Source organism: Falco biarmicus, chromosome 14, assembly GCF_023638135.1.
Source record: "Falco biarmicus isolate bFalBia1 chromosome 14, bFalBia1.pri, whole genome shotgun sequence".
Classification (NCBI taxonomy): Eukaryota; Metazoa; Chordata; class Aves; order Falconiformes; family Falconidae; genus Falco; species Falco biarmicus.
In genome coordinates this window covers 5,524,981-5,549,397 of record NC_079301.1, presented here as the reverse complement: position 1 = coordinate 5,549,397, position 24,417 = coordinate 5,524,981, and the positions used below count along the sequence as shown (strand labels likewise).

Here is a 24,417-nt window from a genome sequence, read left to right as displayed (position 1 = left end):
ATTGAGGGTATCTAATCTTAGTCTCTCTTCCTGCTTCTCCTAATTTCATGGATCTTACAGAACCAGAAGAGGCATCTTGGGAAATCATCTTTCTCCATGGACATGCGTGCTGTTTTTTCAGACAGCTCTGAGCCTGTATTTGCCCAAAGCAACAGAGACCTGAGACTGCTCCTGGATTGCGCCAGTTTAAGAGAAACAGCTGGTGTGATCTATCGTCTGGAGCAAGGACGACTACTATTAAGTGCTGTTAGAGTACATGTCCTATGAAACATTTTGAAAGTTTTGATATAAAATGCAGGTCTGCAAAATACTTATTTTTAGGACAACTCAAGATCTATACATTGCTTGAAATATATACATATAAATAAACTTACGCTTATGTAAATAGATTTAAGCTTAGTCCATGAAGATTAAATTCAAATTTATGAAACATATTCTACAGAGACTGAGAAACTACTACACATTACTAATTAAAAAAAAAAAATAATAATGTTGAATAAAGGTCAGTTAAAGGACATGAAAAGTTTTTGTTTTTCTTTTCCTTAATGCTTCTGCTGTTCTCCAACAAATATATTTATTAAAAAATAATGAGATTATTAAGGTTTGTTAGAGGGAGAAACTGAACTCAGCCCCATACTGAAATGTCCTATAGTGGGCTGGTAACATGGCTACTGAGTTTATAAATTAACAGTATCACAAAGGGAAGAAAAAAAATAAAATGTTTTTTAAAATCTAAATTTTAATTCTAACCTTTTTTGTTCAAGGTATTCTTAATGGAGAGTTGTTAAATTTTTAACAAACTTCTCTATTTAAAACAAAGAAGTACACCTCCTTTTTGTGGCTTCAGCCCTGTTACTTTGTGATGTTTTCATTGAGAAGTGTGGCTAAAACATAAAGATCTCCTATGCAAGCTCCAGACAGTCTGGATGTAGTGGGGTCAAAAGATTTATCTTCAACACGTGTTTTCTGATTGTTTTCATGAGTTGCTGAAGCTGTTTCTCTTTGTCCTATGCAGGAAGTATAACACTACATGATTTGACTAGCAAAGGAAAAAGATATATGCACAAACTATATAAAATGGATGTTCACAATATACTTGTTTTCAGTTCTTCTATCTTGAAAGAAGTACAGTCTTAAGCAGAACATGATTACCTTACAAGGGAAGCACTGAGATTACATATATTATTCACCAATCTTTCCTTCAGTTTTTCAGTATTTTTATCAGACATGTTTCATTGTTGCAATGTTTGACTGTTATTTTATGACTAGACTAAAAAATTGCACGATTCAAATTGTTGTCTTGTATTTTTAAATACATCAGAAAGTGACTTTTTTTTTTTTCATATGAAGTTTATATAGTTGCAAAGATGTGATTTGACAGCATGATCAAAAAACCAAGGGGTGATGGATCATGCCCTGTCAAGTCTGCACAGGAAAAGTTATTTTCATCCCGTATAACCCCATGCAGAAGTCTCACCTCATTAAGTCTGGCAAGGAGGATACCCAAACAGGTGTTTTCTTCCCTGTTTTGAAAGAAGTCATGCAAAAATATCTACTCCTGAGGTGCATAAATTTTTCATCATTACAGTATTTGGCAAGGGATGCCAGTATCAGTACTGTGTCTGGGACAGAGAGCCCAGCCATTCTGGATGAGAACTCCTCATTCACGAGGGAGAGAAAAGGGATTCCAGCTCTTGGCATTTAATGAAAAAAACACTGGGTCACTTTTAGCCTTCCTTGCTGGAAGTGATCGCCAAGATATTTGAACTAAAGAATCCGTTCACTGAATAACAGAGGGTATAGGAGTGCTGTAAAAAGTAGAACCTTTGTAACAGAAATGTTTTAAGTGTTTTGCCACAAAAATTAACAGCTTGCTTACAATTCTCTTCTGGGCTCTCTTTTCCCCTCAAGGAAAATGAACAGAAATTACAAAAGGAATAATCTGAAGAAAAACACACCCAATCCTTAGAAATGAACCTTCAAATGAATGGTTTGATTTATGAAAGAGTGTTGAAAATCATCACAGACCTAGAAAGGCTGTCACAGAGTTGCTAACATTTGGGCTCCTTAACAGTATTTGGTATAAGAAAAGGAGGGAAAACATTTAGCACAGTATCAGCCTTTCTTCTATGATAATAATTAAGCCAAAGACAGTATTATGATTATAGTCTACCTAGCCTAACAGATTTACTGCAAAACAGTCTGCTGCTCTATTAATAGAGATGGGATGTGCCCAGCTTTTGATCTACAATGCCATCTTGAAGTTCAGCAGATTTTTTGAGGATAAACATTGTAATGTTTCTTTACAAGAGGGCAAAAAAGATCTTAGAGTCATAGAATGGTTTGGGTTGAAAGGGACCTGAAATGTTACCTAGTCACAACCCCCTGCCAGGGGCAGGGCCACCTCCCACCAGCCCAGGTTGCCCCCAGCCCCGTCCAGCCTGGCCCTGAGCACCCCCAGGGATGGGGCACCCACAGCTGCTGGTGGCAGCCTGGGCCAGTGTCTCACCACCCTTATCAGATAAAAAATCATAGGACAACTTAGTTTTATAAAAGGAATTTGTATCTGTACTGTTCAGAGCACGCTGTGAAACTATATTGCAAAGCATTTAAATTTTCACTAACTTTTTGCCACAAAGGAAGAATAAATGACATATCATTTTTGGGAAATACACAGCTCAGATTCCACTAATGAGCAGAGAACTTTGTTGGCCAGTTAATTCCAAGGATCACCAAAAACAGCAGATGCTGCAAGTCGATCCCTTCTCAGACACGCTGGCTGCAGCCCGTGCTACCACGCAGCTGCTGTAGCTACTGCAGCCACAGCCGCTCTGTGGCACCGTCTAATTCCTGTCCCTTGCTCTGTTGCTGCAATACCAAATCATGGCACAAACCACGCAGCATCTACATATGTGTTGGGCTGACATTACAGATAACTTTTCTGAACATTCACTCTATGCGTTATGCAGAGTATTATATTTTGATAGCTGCTGGATAGACATGGATAAGAGTTTCTGCGAGACTGCTTTCCCATTTGTGTTGAGAAAAATACTGTCACAACCATACTGTTAAAAATAGTTCAATTATGAAGATTTAGCGAACAAAAGTTCTTGACTAAACATGTATAAACAGGCATTACAGTTCAGTAAAACAGAGGATGTTTACAGAATTTATTTGAAAAACCTGTTAGGGAAACGGGATTTCAGGTCAGTAAAAAGGCAATGTATGTAACTATACTGAAACATCTTCCATTTTTTAAACTTTCTTCAGACCAGATTACAATAATCATTACAATTAAAATCAGTGACTAAAACCAGTGCAACCACCGATTTGTATTTACCCCTTTTTATGGCTGTTTATACTGGGAAAATTAATTCTCACAAAAGAAGCTTGAAAACGTGACCGTGGTGTTTGTTCTGTTAGATATTATCTGTGGACAAAGCTTTGCTTATCTCCAGGTCTCCTCTGCTCTTCTGATTGCAATCTCATTTCACTTGTCCTTGGGATCTCATGTCTGCTATGACCTCCAGCTTGTTAAATATTCAGCAGAAAGTTTATGGACTTTCCCATAACCTTGATTAAAAGCCTATGGGGAACCTGAATGCTGAAAAAAAGCCCTTTATTTGAAAAGAAACTCGAGTACACCGTGCTGATTTCTGTTTCACTAATAGTATTTATAATCAGCAGTCACTGGCATAGAGTCGAGGCCAGAGGAAAAATGATGATACAAACTTACCTGTTTAATAATTATTGTATTATCATGCCAAACCGGGCTGCTACAGTGGAGCTTCGTTTAACTAAGTGGAATTTGTGGGAGCAATGCTGAGAGGGAGTGGAAAGTACATACTGCTAAAAAAACGGTATTTCAAGGAAAACACAGAAATAGTATTTACAGAACAACATAATTCTATGTCTTGGTCCCTCTTTGAGATGGAAGCTATTCTGAAGATGTGAATTTCTGTGGGTTGGGGTAACTCCATCTCCTAACCCAAAGGACTCTTGCAACCCTGCTCTCTCTGGCCCTCTGGGCCAGTGTTCCGGCTGGCAGCTTGCCGGTGGCTCGGATATTTTCCCACACCTCAAACCCTGCAGGCACTCCGGGTCCACCACTTCTTTATAACAAGGAAACCTTACAGGAAAACAAACAGACACCCACATTTTCTAGGGGCTTTTCAGTATTCTCTTACTGTTAGAACAATTAAAATACAAAGGTAGATGAAAAGAAGCTCAACATACTCAAGGAAATGCCTGAGGTTCTCCATAGTTGTTGAGCATCTTTAGGCACCAGTAAAAGTTTTTATATAATACAGGAGATCCCACCCCCGCCCTCAATAATTTAGTTTGTCATTGTCTCTATTTCTATTCTTGGTCTTTTGTTCCTCTTTCAATAATGGACAGAGATCTTTTCTTTCATAATTGTCGGGTGATTAAAGACCCATCAGGTAATTTTGCGCTTAACTATTATATCCTTCCTGCTTTAGGCTTCAAAATAATTTGTTCTGAGTGATAGTCCTATTTCTGATCAAGACTCACTAAATGGAAGATGTCACATTTTATTGTGCCTTTACAACTATATCAGTACAAGATGCAGTAATTTTCTTCTTCAGCGTTTGGAAATTATCTCAATATGGGAGGAAAAGACAGCATAAAAGGCAAGTAGAGTCAAAAATTAAAACTGCTTAAACCTTAAGTGGAGCTATTGTAGGGGTTCTTATACTGTCAAACACAGTTCTCAATCATACATCAAAAGATTTGCCACATGATACTAAGATGGTTTCATGAAGACAGAAGACTATATTACATAGCATGTACAGTGGAATAAAAAAATCAAACTAGCCTTTTCACAATAAATTAGATATAATATAATGCTTAACATTTCAATAAGTCTGTTTGTTCATTGAAGCATTTTGCAGCTATTAATCAGTGCTTTATTTTTAATTCTCCCTCAATTATATAATAACAGGAGGATGAGTGAGATACAAATCCTAACTCTGACCCAAGGCTAAAGGAAATAAGAGAAATATTACTTCCCTCAGGAAATCCTGACTCTTTATCATATTTGATTACCAGAGATCACTATAGTTGCAAGAAACTCTATAATAAAATAGAAAACATATGCTGTTTTTCCATTATTACTCCCTTTTATTTAATTATCCTTGAACTGAAGTGACTTCATATAAAGTTATGTTAGTTAGATACAATTGCAAAGATGTATACAGATTATATTAAACTATAATCATACCAACACAGCATCTCTGAGTGGATTATCCATGTGTTGCATTGATTGGGATCCTTGAATAAGATCCAAACCACCAGAGAGTTTTAAACAGCTATATTCTTCCTAAAGTACTCTTTAATTAATGTTGTCTAGAGCACTAATTATGAAAGCTTGTAAAGCCTAAAGCCTGAAAACACTTATGCACCTACTTAACTTCGCTCATTCCGGGTAGACCCACTGAATTCATTGGAACTGCTCAGAGTATGTAATTTAACTAAAGAATACACACAGGCTGTTGCAGATTTAAAGCTAGACAGTGAACAAAGCTTTGCACACTTACATCCATGGTGGACTTGAAAGGATTTTGCTCTTTGTTATTTCCAATTACAAGACTGTCTTCCCTGGACATATTTGTCTTTCCCCAACAAACATGGAACTGCTTGCTGATTGCCTCTTTGGTGAAGTGTTGAATTAGGGAAAACCGAGCTATGAGTCTGTGCGATATGAGAGGTATGAAACTGTATTTACGTATGTTTAGATGCACACAGAATTTGTCTGCATTGTGAAGGCAGACAAATATGAATGTATGTGCATATATACGAGCCTATTTCCTGCACAGTGAAAAATACTGAAATGAGAATAGAAGCCAAATTATTGTCTACTATCAATAGAAAACTGCTAAATCTATTTTAAAATACGATAATCGCATTTCTAGTTCATTTATTTTAACATTATAAACCATTTTTGTTTTGCTAAATGGATATCTATTTGTTTGATTAACACCTCCAAACAGGGAAGTTTTAAAAGGATTACCAAGCATTACTTCTTGTTTAAAAGCAGCCATTCAAGCTTTTGTTATTTTTGCCCTCCACTTCAGCTATAAATACTGCAATGTCATTGGAACATTCTGACACATACATGCATTGAAACTGGGACTAACAGCTGTTAAAGAAATCTCTCTAACATTGCTGCTCTTGTTATAAGAGATTATCCCTAAATTTCCACACCTTATTTAAATAGAGACACTGACTCAAAGAAGGAAGTGGGGCACTACATGCCTCAAGTATATTTCAATTATATATTCCAGCCTTGTCATATTCTCCTCAATCCTTTCTAATTTTTAGCCTGGTGGTACAACCTTTGGGCACATGTGCTGGTGGGTCAGCCAGTTGGCAAAGATCAAACATACTTTCCTGCCTCGGCTGTTGGCAGGTCCAATGGTGGCTTTGGAGGCAGTGCCTCACCAAGTGGGCATAAAGGTCCCCTTCACAGACTTGTTAGAAATCCATAGCTAAATTCCATTGTCATATCCCAGTCCCATTCCTCTGCCCAGCAAAACGAGATTTTCTGTGCATTATCCCAGAGATCACTCATTGACAATTGTGCTATCACCAACTGGAGCATTTATCTCTACAAATATCTCCACTGTGCTCCCCAGCTTTCTGTGTTAGAACCAAGGAAGAGCTGAGGAGCAAGAGGAATGCTTTTTCCTTTATTCAGACTAAACATTCTTTATTTAGACAGCCTTTAAAACATGTTCAATAATCACAGTATTTATTAAAGATTTAAAATAAAAATTGAGAGGCTACTCATTCAAACCACACTGCCCATCCTATGACTAAATAAGTATAGTCTTTTGTAGAAAAATAAGATTTGATGCAAAGATCAACTGAATATCATGCAGCATATATACAAGACACCAAATTAAGACTATGTAAGAAGTCTTGATTCTCATTTTACTCTTCTGCATGTTTGCCTTTGAAATCTTAACAGCTTCTAAATGTAAATTATGGCCACATTGATAAAAATCACATAATTCAGGCTTAATACAGAACCCCTGCAGACCCTTCCATCTTTGCAAAATGAACAACTACATAATGAAAACCGAAACAACTTTAATATGTCAAAAATAACATTCTTCATATTTAAAAGCACTAGAAGAAGGGCATCTGACTCAGCAGAGTATTTATCTACAATTCCCTCAACACACTGTGTTGTTTATGGAACTATGGCATTAACTAACTAACAGCATACAGTGCAAAGCCATCGTTGGTTCAGGCTGATACATTTTCCCTCCCCTGCACCACATTGCTTATGCCTACTGTATTAATGCAAACATTGAGTTCTTCAATGGAAATTTTGTATATGCTCATAGGTTTAAGCTAGCGTAAGATACCGTGGTGTAGTAAGCTACACGTGGATTTCAACAGTTCCCACAATAAGGAACACTTTTGCTTCAACTTGCACTTTAATCGTAGAGGGTTCACAATGACAGGAATTTTTTCTCTTGAGCAATAAATGTAATTTAGCATGCTGATATGCCTACAGTTTGCAAGACAAGCACAGATCTCTAGACCCTAACAAACCCAAACCTTCTTCCTCCTGACACAAATCAGGTAGACTCAATTTCATGCATGGCTTCAGCTGATGGCTGGAAATACACACAAATTTGGGGACTCTGGTCAATCCAAACTTTCCCATGTTTGTGCCATCTTCTCAGTTACTCCCCCAGTAGGGCAGGATGCAAGCTTGTGACATTAGCAACAAGAAAAAGGCTTTTGCTCCATCTGCACATTCATTTGGAGAGTGTTGACACGGCCAGACCACAGTAAAACAGGCATGTCCTCTGTCCACTGGCCTTTTGCATCCAGGCTGAAATATGATCAACATGTAGTTACGCTTATGAAACTGCCTGATGGAACTGATGCTGGAGATGGTATGGACAACACCCTTTACTACCTAGAGTGGAAGCAGACACTTCTGCTGAAGTCACAGTTCACACACACATCCCATATATCCCATGGTCCTAAATCCCAGACTAGGAAGGGGAAACTCCAGAATGAGTTTTCCAGCACACTGCTGCTACAACACAAACACAAAAACATTACAAAGGTATCACCAGGTCCTCCAACTAAAGAGATGGACACACTGTGTGTCCACATTGTCATGCAGATCTAATGCTGCCTTCAGTTGCACGTTTATTCCTGAAGACCTTAGCAGTGGCGCACTTACAGACAGAATTTAAAACATTTTTCATACAGTGTGTGATCTGCTTGGAACAGTATCTTGTGATACTGTCAGGTGTGTGAAAGAGATTCTACTACTATTTAAGAATCATTGAGCCTTTTCTCATCTCAGACAAAAATGATGCGTATTTGCAATCCATTTCTGTAGCTGCTTTATAAAGTGCAATAGTGACTAGGGAAGCGAAAGAATACAAATGAGTCATTATCATTTGATCTACAGCGTTTCTTTAAAATTCCAAATCTTGCTACAGGAGCTCTCATGCATGCTGAACACTATCATCATTAGATAATTAGTCATTATAAATGAGCACAGGCTAAAGCCAGACATACTGTTCAGCTTTCTGAGCACATACAAGACTCAATGTTAAAACAAAAATATAATGTAATTCAAAACAATTTTTACTGATCAAATGTGCTGGATTTACATCCAGGAGTAGTTTGTTTTTCTAGTGACTGGAAAAAATCTGTGTCTTAGCACTCAGTGGCTTGCAGAATCTCAATGTAAAAGGTTATTTGAAACTTAGTTAACACATTTCTTCCTTTATGAGTTCCAGAACATAGACCTTTGGAGAAACTCATCTATAGGACACTGCATGTTAAGCAGACCTTGGGTTGGTATCATGCCTGTAAGTGACATGTACTGCTTCACCAACACGTGCTATCTGCTGGATGCTTTGAAAAACACCTTGATAGTTTCACTTCAGTTTCCAGCAGGAAACTGGAGATGCCCATCTTTCAAGAGCCCATGACAGTAAGTTTATAATGCATTCAAAGGTCTAAAGCCAAAGTATCCAAATCCCTTGGAAATACAGCCTAGGATCGGCCTTGAACAACTATTACTTTGTACACTGTGGATGAACAATTCAATCTTCAGTTTTGTTGGTAAGTCACAGTCCTAACATCTCCCACTAACATAGCCAAGTTTTACATGTGGTTCTATGTTAGCAATGGTCTTTTGTCTGTTTCCTTCATTGCTGAAAGACTGGGCAATCTCCACCAACCCAAAGCCCTTCATGTCCAATTAATTTGCATTTATTCATAGAAGAAGTCATTTCTGCAGATCTATCACATATTTATTCATTGCACTTCACAGTGAAGTTTAGCCATGGTTGTGCCTATTACACTGGTGCCCAGAGTTTCCTAATTGAAATCTTAGCATTCATAACTGTAAATAGTAATTGTAATGATTTATGGATTGATAGTTCATGTTGCTAACCATTCCATGGGTTCACTGTATTTCGAGGTAGAAAGCAGCTGTCCCACAAGCCTGTGTCATGTATAACTTCTATCCCGATGCCACTATACAGGTGCCAAAGTTAGGCTAGAAAAATGTTTCCACCAGCAGGCAGAGCAGGGCTAACCAAAATCACACTAATACCAGAGACTCATTCAGTGGTAGATGTATTTTTAGATAAGATCCTGGATGGCAAACCAGGGCCTTGCTGAAAGGCAGCACCAAGTTTAATATATCTGGGGAAAGGTATATTACAAACCTATCGTTTTGATGCTGAATGGGTGATCAAGATCAAGCATATGAAAAGAAAAAAGAAGAGAAAAGCTGTACTGCCTGAGTGAACTGCTTTGTCCATAGTTTCAGAGCTCTTTCTTCTTCTCAGTCGCTCATCTGTCTGCTCTGTTTAATCAAGGCTGCAAATTGCCTAGTTCAGTCAGGGTTGCTTTTATTTTTCCCCAAACAAACCTAGTACAATCAATGCAACATTATTGTTACATATTATATATTTTACACATGAAACTAGAATTATTTTCACATCAAATAAACCAGGTTTTTTAGTTCAAGATTCTCAAACAGTAATTTACACATACATTTTACAACTGAGAGTTCTTCTGACATGAGCAGAAGTTAGATAAATTCCTGACACAATGGGAATAAAAATGCAAGTTCCATCAAGGACTCCAGAGAAAGCTCTCTTATTCTTACAAACCTTGAAAGAAAAATAGCATCACACTTTTCAGCTGAACTTCTCTTCTGGAAAAAGGAATTTGTTGAAAGAGAACTACAAAGTTTGGGTTTTATCTTATGATTTTACAGTGAAGTCTGCTAAACAAAGTGCTGTGCTTTCTTACCGATAGCTTCACATACCTATCCTCTCAGACTGGGTTTATTTTTATTTTTCTCTCTGCACTACTCAAAATTATTCCTTGTACATTACCAAGAGTCAGAGAGACTGAACAACCCAAAGATATGTTTTGGGCAGATGGACAGCTTGCACAGTCCTCACTGAGAGTTATAGAGATATTTGAGGAGTTAAAATTTTGCCAGATTTTTCCAACTATACCGGTAATTACCTAATTACATTATTTCTTTTTACAAAATTATATCAGAAGTCACCCATAGAATCCAACAGAAATCTTAAGATTTTAATATATATGCAGATACATGACCCCTTTTTTTTGCAGCCCATCTCATGTCATTTTGATCAACCATTTTTTAATTTCCCTCCAAGAAGAACTCGCATGCCAAGCAGGAAAGAGGTGTCTTTATGAAAAAGGATTATTTCAGAGCAGAATCATAATAGAAGCTCAGACAAAGCGTGTAAAGTTCAAATGCGTTCCAGAAACACCACTGATACTTGAGTAAAAAACCCACTTGTCTTCAAAGGGATTTCGGTTGAGAAAAAAGCTTGTTTATTTTCCTCTATTTGCTACCATGGCCATCTGAATAAAGATACTGTATTTTTATTGGAACCATTTTCTATTGCCATACTGAGGGGGGAAAAAAAGTTGCCATCTGCATTAAAGTATGTCCCTCTCCAAGTAGTTATAAATGCAACAAAGATGATGATAATTTGAATCAAGTACATACAGAGCAAACAGCTGAGAAAGATCTTGCCTCCATACAAATATTTTAACAATGGAAGACAAATATGTCTTAGTTAAATATATATATACAGTGATATCAGACTTTCAAAATCTTTTAATGATGTATTTGATGTATTTTGAGCTTTTTCTTTTCTTTTCTTTTTTTAAATCTCTTCCTCCCTTCCTTTACAGCAGCTTAGGTTGAAGCAGGAATGCCATCTTTAACCTTGAGATCCCTGTTCTTGCTGGTTTGTGCCATAAGCTTATTATTTAAAAGCAATTCTTTGTATTTAACATCTCACCTCAGCATGCAAAATGGTTATGGATTAGAGTACATTTCCTAGGGGGGAAAGGATAGAGGGACTGCAAATTAGAAATGCTGACTGCCTGGCTGGGTCACAGCTTCACTTTGAGCTTCTGGACCAGAAAAAGCTTTCTGTGACACACACACACACACGTTTATGTGCTTATTTCAAAACTATGCATTACTAGTCAAAGACGGTTTAGCAGAGGACATTGGATCCAGTTTCAGTCACTGTAAATAGCAGGATAGAGTTACAGTACATGCTTAGAGTGTCATCAATTTTTAAAGCATAAATGCAACACAGTACTGTGCTATATATTCTGGAGCATCATCAATGTTGCAGGTAAGAAACTGTCTTCTTGCCTTCCAGTGCAGGCAGCTGTCTGGATCTGGTTTCTAAATTCATAGATTGGACCATCTGTAATTCAGCTTGCTAATCATTCGGCTAAAATACCAAGATCTTTTCTGACATATGGTCTATACTAACCAAATAACCTACAAAACTACTTAGGTAATGCCAGTTCCATTGAATAATACGGTGAGTAACCTGTGTCTACATGTCAGAGGTGATCACACGCACTGTCTGCAGCACTGCCCAGTGTACAAGGCACTGGACTAGGGCATATGAACACCCCAGGCTGCACTCCTGGCGCTTCCATTGGGAAATGAGGCAATGACTGTAAGATCACCTTGGGAAAAAAAAAAAAAAAAAAAGTAAAAATAACTGATAGCAAGAGCATTAAAACTGTATTATTACTTTCTGTCAGCATTTCTTCAAGAGATTCTCAGAGAACATTAAGATGATGGTCGTGCAGTTGGCAGCATTAAAAATACACTGCAACCACGGTAAGATGCTACAGAGAAATCTGCTATGAGAAAAATGGTATCTCTATCAGAGAGTTAAACATTCCTTTTTTCATGATAGTGAAACAAGACCTGAACAACCCCACATTTCACAGACTTGTTAACCTTCTCTCTTGATGAAAATTAGCAGCTAGTTTCTTTTAAAGAAATTCTGAAATTTTTACTGGATAAAGCACTCCTCTATTCCTGTCAAAGAGTTGTGCAGCACAGCTGTTTTTAACAAATTCCTATTTTTACTCCCCGACTTTTGATTATCATTATGTATATGAGTTTCTTCAGCCTGCAAAGCACGTTTTAACAAGAAATATTAATGTCCCTTTACATATATAATCTTTTCTCCTTATTCAGCAAGAATAGGTGTTACACAAAATAGAAAACATCTGCTTACTTGTATTATAATTTCTCTTGAACTCATTAGATTAGAAATACAAAGTTGATAGCAGAGGTTAATGATGGATGTAGAAAGCAGAATCATGTATCTTTGTAAGTATGTTTCAAAGGGAAAACAAATCCTAAAATTCAGTATTTATAAAAAGCATAAAGAAGGAATTATAAGGGAGTTTTTTATTAAGACAGCTGTAGTAGCTATATTAAGTTTTGCATTCGTAACCGTGATTCGCTCCTAACCCAGGAGCTAGAGTAAGGTCAGGGCATTTTCTTCTTTTTTGTGTTCCTAAACCTCTTGCCTCTTGGGATTTGCTATAGTATTGTCTATCTGAGGATTTATTTTTTATGTCAGTGCACTCAATTATCACGATGTGGACAGTGGTCTCCCTAGCAATTTTAATCACACAATGTGAATCCTTCTTTTCCTCTCTTTGCTTTCAGCTGCTGGGGCTCTGTGTGAAGAGCTTTGATTGCAAGATGCCTGTCGCCGCACAGTCTCCGCTAGAAACAAACGTAGGAAATGTCCCTTCAAGGCCTCACTATACACCCCTCATCTTAGCTCAAAGAAATTTTCCTACTGCATTAAGATTTAGTGAGTCAGCTTTCTTGTTACAGAGGCAGGCAGCTTCATATATAGCAAGTGTACTCATTAGACGTGTCGAGCAGTTAAGTGTTAACATTAAGCCCTGCTAACTCTTGTATGACCTGCTATCAGTAGCAAAGGAAGCCCAGCTAGCATCATGGCTCCCTCCTTGGTGCTTTCTTCTATTGTGCCAGCTATAGGATAACAGAGAGTAGCGTTTCTGAAAGCTGTGACATATTTGGCAATCTCCTGCATCCTGACACAAATTAAGGGCCAGGAGTCATACAATGATCCAGACACAAACTCCTTCCACAGAAATAGTCCCTCTGTATCAAAAAATCAGAAGATATAAGGGGGGAGAAATCAAACAATAAAGAATTGTCCTTTCCCAACTCCAGAGTAATTCGCAGCATTGCACTTTTGAGATCTTTCTGTAGCTTGGTACATGTAAACAAAAATACAAAATAAAATCAAGGAGGAAGTACCTTATCCTTTTCCCAAAAGCTAAACATCCTTTCATTATCAATCCTTAAATAGAAAACCAGATAGTTCAATATCCAAGCTGACTATGTAACTTCTAATATTCTTTAAAACACACAAATCATACTTTAACCATCTAAACTCCTAATTATCATATGACAACTCAGACCCCACATACAGACATAACCAAACACTACTCCACTCACAGGACATAGCAATGAAAGGTAAAAAGCCTGTTTTATTTACATATCTCTGGCATACATTTTTTCACAATGCTGTGAATACGTTCCAGTATTAGAGTAGGTCAGAGCAATGCTGACTGATAATGGGGCTGATGGAAAAAGATTCTTGTGATCTCCACAAAAAAGAGAAATAAGGAGCTAATTTTAGAGACAGATGTATGAGAGCTCCACCCCAGTAGAATCTGTAATCAGCGATATTTGGCCTCCAGTGATAAAATGAGCATGTGTATTAAGAAATTTTTTCATATCAGTTCTAGTAAGATAAAAACAATTTTGGCTTTTATGGTTTTCAAAGCACTTTTCCTCACCATTCCTATTTCCTTTTATTGCCACTGTTTTTCTTTACATGTTCTACTACTGAGGAGGAGAGGCAGGGGTTGTCTTTCTTTTTCTAAACAGTTCTTTGGTGTATGATTAGTATGTGACACGAGTAAAGCCTTTCTTGGTAGAGAAATGCTCACTTTCTTTTAAAGTATTAGGTGAGGGTTAGACTTCATAACATCTCATCCTATAGAGGACATGTCTTCTGGGACACTGGGTTTGGAACATCAGTCAAGATAACCAGATAAAAGAACAACTATTGAAATAGTGTCATTGTTCCTGATATTTCAAAGCAATATCGGAGTTATTTTGGCAGAGAGGAATTTAAGTACAGTAGACCATACAGAACATGTTAGCCATGTCCTTATCCTGGAAAGTGTTTTAACTGTATCAGTTGTTGCTCCTATTATTATTTAGAGATAATTTTAATTTGATGCACCAAGGCTTTAAATAGAGCTTTAAGCATTGCAAGGACAGGCATTGTAACAGTGCTGCTTGAAAGCAAGCCATGTCAGAAAATATTTCTTTTTCCAAAGCACAAAGCAGGAAAAAGGGAAGATTCTGTTAACTCCCGTTCCATCTCACTATCCCATCCTATTACCCCATCTAAGCCAAGCTATTCAAGATGCAACAGTGTTGCTCACCCTGACAGAAGTAACACAAATATGAGGAAAACAAACATATTTATTAAATACAATCAGCTTGTTAGTGTTACTAACATGCACCGATGATGGTATTTGCCAGACATCTTATGCAGTAAGGTTAAACTAACTTATTGCAAGAACCTCCATGAAACAGTTGATCTAGCAGTCTGGTGACTCTGCAAATTAAAACAGCACGATGCCAGCCCACCACAGTACTGCCCAGCAGCGTTGGCACCTCTCCTCAGCCACACACGGCTCCTACCTTTTCACGTAATGACGATTTACCCAATTCACATCATCATTAACAGTGTGACTGAACTTAGGGAATCCAATACAAGACAAGCTAACCATATACTTTTAGAGGATGAAATTTAAAAAATAAAAGACCTGATATGCTCTCAGAAGCATTGCTAGTACAGCATATAATATTTGTATAGATCTGCACCACTTCTATTGTACAAGTATTACTGATGATTTTTACTGCAAGTGTATTGGGAGCATAAAACCAGCGTAACAGCAATATTGTGCTCAGAGCCCTACAAAAAAATAGCAAATTTTCTGTCTGTAATCCAGGGAGTTTACCATCTAATTCAAACTGAAACATGGGAATTGATATGTACAAATAACCAAGAGAACATGAGAGCAGGATGGGAATTATGCAGGGGATACATGAGACAGGAGCTTTTGGCACTACTGAAGCCAGCAATGTACAGAGACAGACGTAACTGAAAATGTTTAAGAACAATTAGAATGTCACTTGGTTTCATAACAAAAGTACAGAATCACACAACCTTCTGGATAGAACACAATCCATACAAAACCCCACCACTAAGTAGAAAGTAGCACATTGTTTAGTGGTATTAAATAAAAAGGTCAGAATCTCAATCTCTGATGTAACATACATCCAAAAGTATCATAATAATTTTTTTTCCAGCTTGAACCAGACAAATATATTCTATTTTTCAGAATGTGTAGATAATACCAGTTACCAGTAGGTTTCAAGAGAAACTAGTGTTACACTGGCTGGATCAACAGCATGTAGCAAGGACACCAGCCCTGCATCCCCCTGCTGCAAAGCCTGTTGCAGGTGTTTCTCAGCCTTCCCTTGGTCTTAATACAGCAATGCCAAGGTTTGAAAAGTAACCAGAAAACAAAAGGATCTCAATACAGATTATACAACCTCAAAAAAATAGAGAAACAGCAGTTAAAAACCTGATGCTTTTCCAGAAGACTAGAAGATATTTGAAGAGTTAAGGCAAAAATATCTCCCTTATTCAGGAATATATGGATATACACGAGCTTTTTGAAACAAAATATCTAGTTGTTCCTAATGCATACTTAAAGACTGAATCCTATTTCCCACACCAACAGTCCAGTTTAAAGTAAAAGATCAGATTAGAGGATAACCACATCTCTACCTAAAGAAGGACGACAATCACTAGATTTATTGAGCTGATCAGATTTGACTCAGCAAAGTGTTGTGACTTTAAGTGCACTGTAAATTTGGAATCTTCTTTGTTCAATAAATACAATTCTTATGTTTAATTTCTAAGACAGACTGGTACCTGCAGACAGTCATTAAATATATTTCCTGAGATACTTCCCATTAATCACAGTGAAATCAAGTAATAAATTATGATGCTTCAAATGAAAATGTAATAATGCAACTTTTCACATGGAGTAAATTATATTAAAACCAGATTTTTTTCTATATTTCAGCTTTTAAAAGAGGAACTAGATACTAACCAATATCTTAATATTTCATTCTGCTAAAAGCTCCTCCCAGTGCCACTGAGTAGCTTGACTTGAAAAAGGAAAACAAATTGAATCATCTGTGTTCTCCTATTCTTAAAATAAGAAAGAAGTGGAAGTCTGAGATGAAATAAGAAAGGCAGAAGACAGACATAAAACGCATTGCTTCATGGCTCATAAGTAACTGAAAAACAGATATCTCATGAACTTTATCTTAGTGTGTGGGTGGCCCAATAAAACCAGAAGCAGAGAAAGGCTTATTGTCAAGAGACGTCCACACTGTCCCCCAACCCCACGGAAGCCCTGCTGGAGCAGGGTGCCTTTGCTGCCCTATTGTCCCGCTGCTGCCTGGCACTTGTGCCCGGTCTTCACACTTGTCATTTGCAAACCCAGTGGACAAGATAAGGGATTGCTTTGCTCGCAGAGGTCTGCTTCCCTGTGATAAACTTCTATCTCATCCATAACTAGATTTAAGATACGTAGGATACACTCATCTTCAAAGCTGCCACCAGAAGGGAAGTCTATCAATGACTTCAGCTTTCATATGCTCCAGATAAACTTTCCGTTTTAATCTGTGCCCTTTGTGACTTTTCAAGCTATCATAACCATCAAAGCCCTAATACACTCCTGGATACAGGGTGCTCCAAATTAGATTCCATTTACCCAGCCAAACTTCAGGGCTTCTATTTACTGCAAATATGACAGCTAGTCAGATCTAAAATGAGTTTGAAAAAGTAGAGGGAAGAAATTTGTTCTCTATCCACCTCTGCCCCACCAGGCTGCTTGCTATAACAATATATTTTAAAACTTTCATAACCCTCAAACAGAAAAAAATAGGATTATCCATTACCATGTCAGCTTAAGTGATAACATAAATATGTATCACAGAACATCTGCCGGTAAATCACTGTTTATAGATGTCAGATCTCATTTATTATTAAAAAACAACCCCAAACCCCCCACAAAACAAAACACTTTAAAGCCTTCCTTATTATTTCACAAGAAATGACTGATTTCTAAACTGCAAGGCGGAGCTATTCTTTCTAATCTTTTTATACAGAGTAACTTCTATTATCAACCTCAGTCAAGAGTAACATTAGACAGTATCCACAAACCTGTTCTTATTGCCTGAATTACTTCATCCCGGTATGTGGTCTAGAAAACACAACAGATTTTCCCCAGTGATTCACCTCATCGATCCCCACTGATTTTGCATGAAAGAATATGGCACATCTTGGAAAACCTGCTTTTATCTTACTTTTCTTTGAACAGTAGAAAATGCACATCAAGGCATTATACTCCAATATCAACAATCAAACAAACATCTAAAATTTACTTCTAGAACAATTTATAGAGAGTGCTACTTCTTCCCAAGAAGTGTAAGGTTTTCAAAACCAGTGGCTGTCTGTAGTGCTGTGTTTGACCGATGGGGTCTGAGCAGTACAATCTTTTTGGTTTTGCATTTTTTCACCTAATTTGCTTTGCCCATTTTTCCCCTTTGTGCCAGCTGCCTTAATAACTCAAGTCAGGCACTCTGGGATCAAATTACCAATTAATGGAATTACTTCTGAATATGCAGTCTGTACCCTCGCAGGTACAACCAAAAATCCACTTGCAAAAGACACTCACCTGTATCACTGCCAGTTCACTTGTCCAGTCTGACCTCTTCCCCCCTCTCCAGTCTCCAGTCATTAACAAATCAAGAATATTATAATGTTTTGTTTTATAGGAGTTTCTGTTGGCTTATTTCACTGCATGCGTTCAGGACTAGAAAGTAATTTTATTTTAGAGACAGCTGAAGCTTCTGGAAAATCCACACAACTGTCAGCCCCGTGACATTCAATGCCCTCAAACACATTCCATGCAGATATAAAGCTGGACGTCTAAAGGAGAAATACTTTAAAATGTGAATGTTGAGCACATCCTGATTTTGATCTCTTCCAGTTCCCCATCTTTTAAATCAAACAGCCACTTAATGATTGCTGTGGTGGTTTATATGTACGTGATTCATGGGCACGCTCTCAGGAGGTCATCGGAAAGGTTGGCATTTCACAAAGTGGTACAGTACCGTAGTCAGCCATTACATTCTTCCACCTACGTGCAAGCTAATTTGATTAAAGGTAGAAGATCAATCAAACTCTATTGCTTCAGAAAGATTAATTACCTCAGCACTTTCTGAATTAATTATTAGTGTTCAGCCATGGGGATAGAAAAACCCAATACAGTAGAAGTAAAAGGACCCAATGGGCAGATGTGGTAGACTGGGAGGTATTTTAGCCCAAGATTTATTATCTTTAACTAATGACAGTGTCTTCCTTTTTTACTCATATTAGACCTAAGTGCTATAGTGTGTTTATAACTAAGCACCAACTGGATTAAAATATTAGTTACATCACAATTTACTGTGGAATTAAAAGCAGACAAGAAAATGACAAAAAAATGAAAACACCATTAAAAAATAATAATCATACCTGCTGGCAAGCACTCCTAGCCCTAGTTTTTGGACAAGGAACAAGATACTTAAAACTTTGTACTTTTATCTTCTCTTGTGCCCCAGCATGAGGTCTGAAGCCCAGCTGCCAGCGCAGTCTTATTGATGATGTTTAAAGAGTATTTCAGCAACTGCAGAGTTTCTGATTATCAGACAAGTCAGCATGGCAAACAACACAGCCGTTTTCCCCAGGGAGAGTGAGCTCCCCGCCTTCAGCTGTCTGCCATCGGCACGCAGCACTGCCCATTGCTTCTTCACTACGGCAGCAATGAGATTTACAGGACTCTGTGCGGGCGTTTGGCAGGCGATGCAGCACAGGCATTAGCCCAGCATCCAGCCCGGGGCTGCAGCTGGAAGCCAAGGGCTAACACAGGACTGAGACTCAGCAAACACGCTCGGTGACAGCTTTTCTAGTACCGACATAGAAAAGGGACCTCTTGGATTACAGACTAGATTTCCTGCTATTACAGAGGGTGACAATTGCCTTCATAAATTTTATGAAGCTTCTCTTTGAAACCAGTCGGCCTTCTTATTCCTTGCTTCTGTACCTCCTCATGGATCTTGTTTGAGCTTCCCAGATTTCGGTCCTTGGCTGGTTTACAGCCAGCAACTCTTCATTTGCTGGTGAAGCAGTCCAACTCTTTGTTTTGGCCCTCGTTCTCTGTTATTACTTGAGAGCAGCCCTAATCCCCAGAAAACATTTATTTTGCAATTTAAACAAGCCAATATTAATTCCTTTTTCTGTATACAGGCCTTCCGTTCCCTTGTTATTAATAATATTTTTTTACACTCATTTCTCACGAGTTCACCTTTCATTAATGTGGGAAGCCAACACTATTCATAACGGCCAGCTGTGGTATCATCATTGCCTTGGTTTTGGGGGGTTTTTTCTTTCCTTTTTTCCCCCCATACTAGGAGTAATCCAGGATTTTTTCACAATCACATTAGGTACTGGTGATTTATAGTTTATCTTTGTAATACCCAGTTGTTTTTTTTTTTTTCTTTATGTCATCTTCAGCTGGTGATTTATGTACTAGTTACATATACCCGTTCCTATGAGAAAGACTCTCAACTATTAGATTTCATCCCACTGCTACTACTCCAAATCCTTGGCAAAATCCAATTCTTGTGTCAAACACACCTCCTCCTCTATTTTCAGTGTTGCTTGGCTTTGAGACACCAGAATATTTTATTGACACATTCCTGCTTTTTAATGCCAAACTCATTAATGAAGATAATGATGGAGATTTTTCCATTCTTGTATTAATCTGTGTATTTTCTTTCTTAACTACTAATGCTCCACCTTAATGTCATAATAATAGTTATTAGCTCTTAAATCCATATAGACTAACTATACATGTATTCCCCAATACTAAAAATACATGTAATTGAAGTGAAATAACAGACCTAATCTAGCAGTATTCTTGGGAAAGCCACGATACCATTTAATTTATGTTTACATATATCTTAGTTTCTTTCTTGTAAATGTTTTCCAGTAGTGATTATTTTTGTTCCTCCACATGAATGCACTGAACCTGCTCTGACTTTTAGTTCTTTATCATCGTTCTTCATCAGCTTGTCTTTGCTCTCATCAACATCATCCTTATCAAAAATTAAGGCAAGGTGAAAGTGTTCTTTTAGTTTTGGGGAAGAAATATATGCTATCTTTAATCATGAACAGATGTCATCCCTGCTCCAAACCTCCTTCTTATGTGGCTAAATACCATAGATTACAGTATTAATTCCTCTTAAGACTAATTCTCTTGAAGTCTGATGATCACTTAAAGCCAGCACAAGCCTCGTCCCTGCTACTTATTCACTCGTTTGCTGTCCACAAGTAGTGCCTCATGTAAGAAATGGAATTGGGGAATTGATCTCTTTGAAAATAAGTTCCCCCTGCTATATCAGGTTGAACCCAGATGAATTCTTTTATCCAGTTCACCCAAGCAGCTCTACAATTGCTAGTAGTGCCACAGCAGATGGTGCAGTTGAGAGATACAAACAAGCAGCCACAGACACTCTGGTAACACCAGCTCAAACTGACCACGAATTTACATCTATCAGCTCGCCTTTTGACCATCCTTTCCTTAGCTTTACACCTTCCCATTTTAAAGACAATTTTCTTGGCTTAATAGTCACTCATTCATGTTAAATATCCTTATGGAGTTGCCCTCTCCTTAAAACACCATTTCCCCCCTATTTGAAACCCTGAAAATTCAGTGTGATTTTCCTCATTATTTAATTGCAAGTTACATTCAGTTTTTCTGATCCCTGTCCCCCCCACCCCCCCCCCCCCCACCCCCCCCCCCCGCAATTTCCGCAAGTTTCTGTAAATTTCCAATTTCTGCAAAGTCCCAAGTTCTTAGCTGAACTGGGCATAATCTACCTTCTCCATATAAAAGCAAGAAAAAAAATTATCCTCAAAAGGGAAAAAAAAAAAGGCAGATTGTTTTACTAAGGCTACAAAAACAGGTGAAACTGAACTTTGTCATGAATATGTTATTATACATGAATTAAATAACCAAGAGTAACTGGGGTTAACATGTACCTTTCAACCCCTTTGGTCAACTTCTCTGCTTACAGCCACTGGGTGGGCACCAGTGGGAGGCAGTTTGCTATGGAAGGTTACCAAAGAGAATTTATTACTCTCTATGTTTGTAGTATGTTTTATATTTAAACATAAGATGGGGTGGCAGATGGGGGGGGGGGCGGAAGGGGCAAGGGGAAAGTTGCTATGGTTAAAATCCTTATCACTAGGAGTTATTGGAGCATCTGAGCAATTTATGAGCAGAAAATATATGAATACCATGTACATTAGTGCTGTTACTTAAGGATAATGTTCTGTACAAACCTACATGGATTTTTATATTACTATTTACTTAGTGTGACAGTTTATTGGCATCTTTTCCTTATGATGCACCTACCAAGCTGAAAATTACGTTTTTTGACGAGGCAACTGAAGAGAACACAAATCATTTTAAATAGCCTATCTCTAATTTTAATTAGTAAAGTCAACTAATTTTTAAGGTGTGCATATAAATTGCCCACAGGTCTCTAACCATTATATTCTTACAGTTATTCCACCCCCCTTGCTTCAATCCTATATCGGATGTGAATTTGTAAGGATTCCTCTCAGCAATATTTCTCAGCTTTCGTTATTCTAAGTTATGCTCATCTTTCAGTGTTTTGTAACAAATGCTCTGCTACTGCTAATAAATTGAAAGTTTCCCAAACACAGTACTTTCCAATATTAGAGAAACAAATAAAACCTAAGACCTGTATTCAGGAAAAACAAGAGGGAGAAAACACTTTTGAATATATCCCTGTGTGATGTGGAATCTGTCATCAGCTTTCATAAGCCACTTAATGTCTCAGTAGGCTCTAGATGCTATTGAAGTTGTTTCATCCCAACTCTTATGTCTCCTTGGTAGGCAGTTGCACTAAATCACCATCAGATGATTAATCAGGCTTAATGTTTTAGACAATGTTTCAGATTAAGACAGGTCAGATATTAAAGATCTTGAGAGAGAATGAAGGCCATGCTTATTCTGTTGTATGAATTGAACTCAGATTATCTGACCATACGTTCCTTTCTCCCTTCACATTGACAACATTTTGGTCCATGAAGCGAGAACAGAAATACTTTGAATATATCATGCCACTCCAAATTAGATGCACAAAACAGCAGTCAAAAATCTAGCAGCATGTTTGTAGAGGAAACTATCAATTCAGAATGGCTTTCACTATTCCACTATTGACTATATGTGTCACACATGCACAAGTGAGCGAAATAAACTTCAGGCTGAACACTCATAGATCAGCACACAAGATATTTTGGTTGCTCTTACCTACATTAGGTCACTTCACAGCAGTATACTTAATAAAACATATGCTGTGGGTCTTCCCCTTCTTTTTTACTTGGTTTTATGAGAGACACACAACAGACATCTATTTATATATGCTTTTTTTCTGCCACTAGATGCTGCCATTAATATAAGCATAAAACACTAAAAAGGGCCACAAACTACTTTTTCTGCACTCTAAACATCACACTATATTGTGTCAATTAAATGCCTCAGTAAGATACAGGTTAGAAAGGGAAAAAAATCTTCAAATAGCATAAATGCTAATTAAGCTGTGATTTCAAGTTTAAAACTGAACTGTCAGGTAATTAGACAGGTGATTAAACTTTCTTCAACTTCACACTTGAAAAGACATCAGATGCCTGCTTAGTCTCCACACAGTGATATGTGTCAATGATATTCAGATGTCAAAGCTCTGTTACTTTTAGGGCAACGTTCTAGAAGAGTAACGACACATATTTCTTCTGAAATGGCAAAAACTGGGCTCAAGAAGCACTGGTAAATCCAAAACCTGAGCCTCTTTTTGAACAGCAAGACAAGACTCACATGGCTGTTCAAACAGCTCCACATCTGTCAGGTCCTGTCCCACACTCTCTACGTGAAAGGACCCAAACACTGATTTCATGCACATCATGCTCACTTCAGTAAAGCATAAACCTCAGAGTTACAAACAACAAAACAGAACTGGAAAGCACGTTCAGATCATGAGCATGCACAGCAAAAGGAGCAAACACAACATATAACTTGGTATTTCCTTTCTTTTGAGTATATTTGTAGCCCTTTAGAGCCTCATTCTCTGAAGAATTTAGTTTGCCTAGAATATTCTTAAGGGTATAACACAGTCTCAAATACATAAACACAAACAAAAGCAAACAACGAATAATGTTTTCAGCACAACACCCAAAACCTCTGATGGTTCTTGTCAGCTCAGAAAACACAATATTCTGTCATGATTTCAGGAACCATAGAACTTTACAAATTTTTAAGAAGTCTGAAATGGAGGATACCCAGTTAATAGTTCATGAACTAAAAGAAAAGGAGAGATTGGACCTCATATGTGCAGACCAGCCCCCCAGCCCCCCACCTCGGGCAGCAGCAGGCGGAGGCAGCAGTGTGATTTGCAGAGCCGGCTGCATTTGTCAGAGCCAGCTTTGAGTCGAAGGCAAAGCTCTCTGCTGGATTCTGTATTTACCGGTGCAGAGATGTAACTACCTTCTCACAGAGCTATTTCAACTGCATAGTACTTACTAATTCATTCTTCATGTTACACTAAGGCAGCTGAAATACACCTTTCGGGCCAAGTTTTGCCCAGAACAGATGTATTTTCAAATCACTTATTAGGCCGCTAACAAGGCCTTAGAGGCTCACACACATTCAGGTGTCTCTTTATCAATGGCACAGTTCAATTTAATCCAGATAAAG

At 37.8% G+C, this 24,417-nt stretch overlaps 1 protein-coding gene across 2 annotated transcripts in view; it reads right to left on the bottom strand.

Annotated features, from left to right (window-relative positions):
• The window catches only part of PCDH11X (protocadherin 11 X-linked), a 508,267-nt gene that overhangs the window by 115,519 nt on the left and 368,331 nt on the right, over nt 1-24,417 (bottom strand). The window lies entirely within an intron of this gene.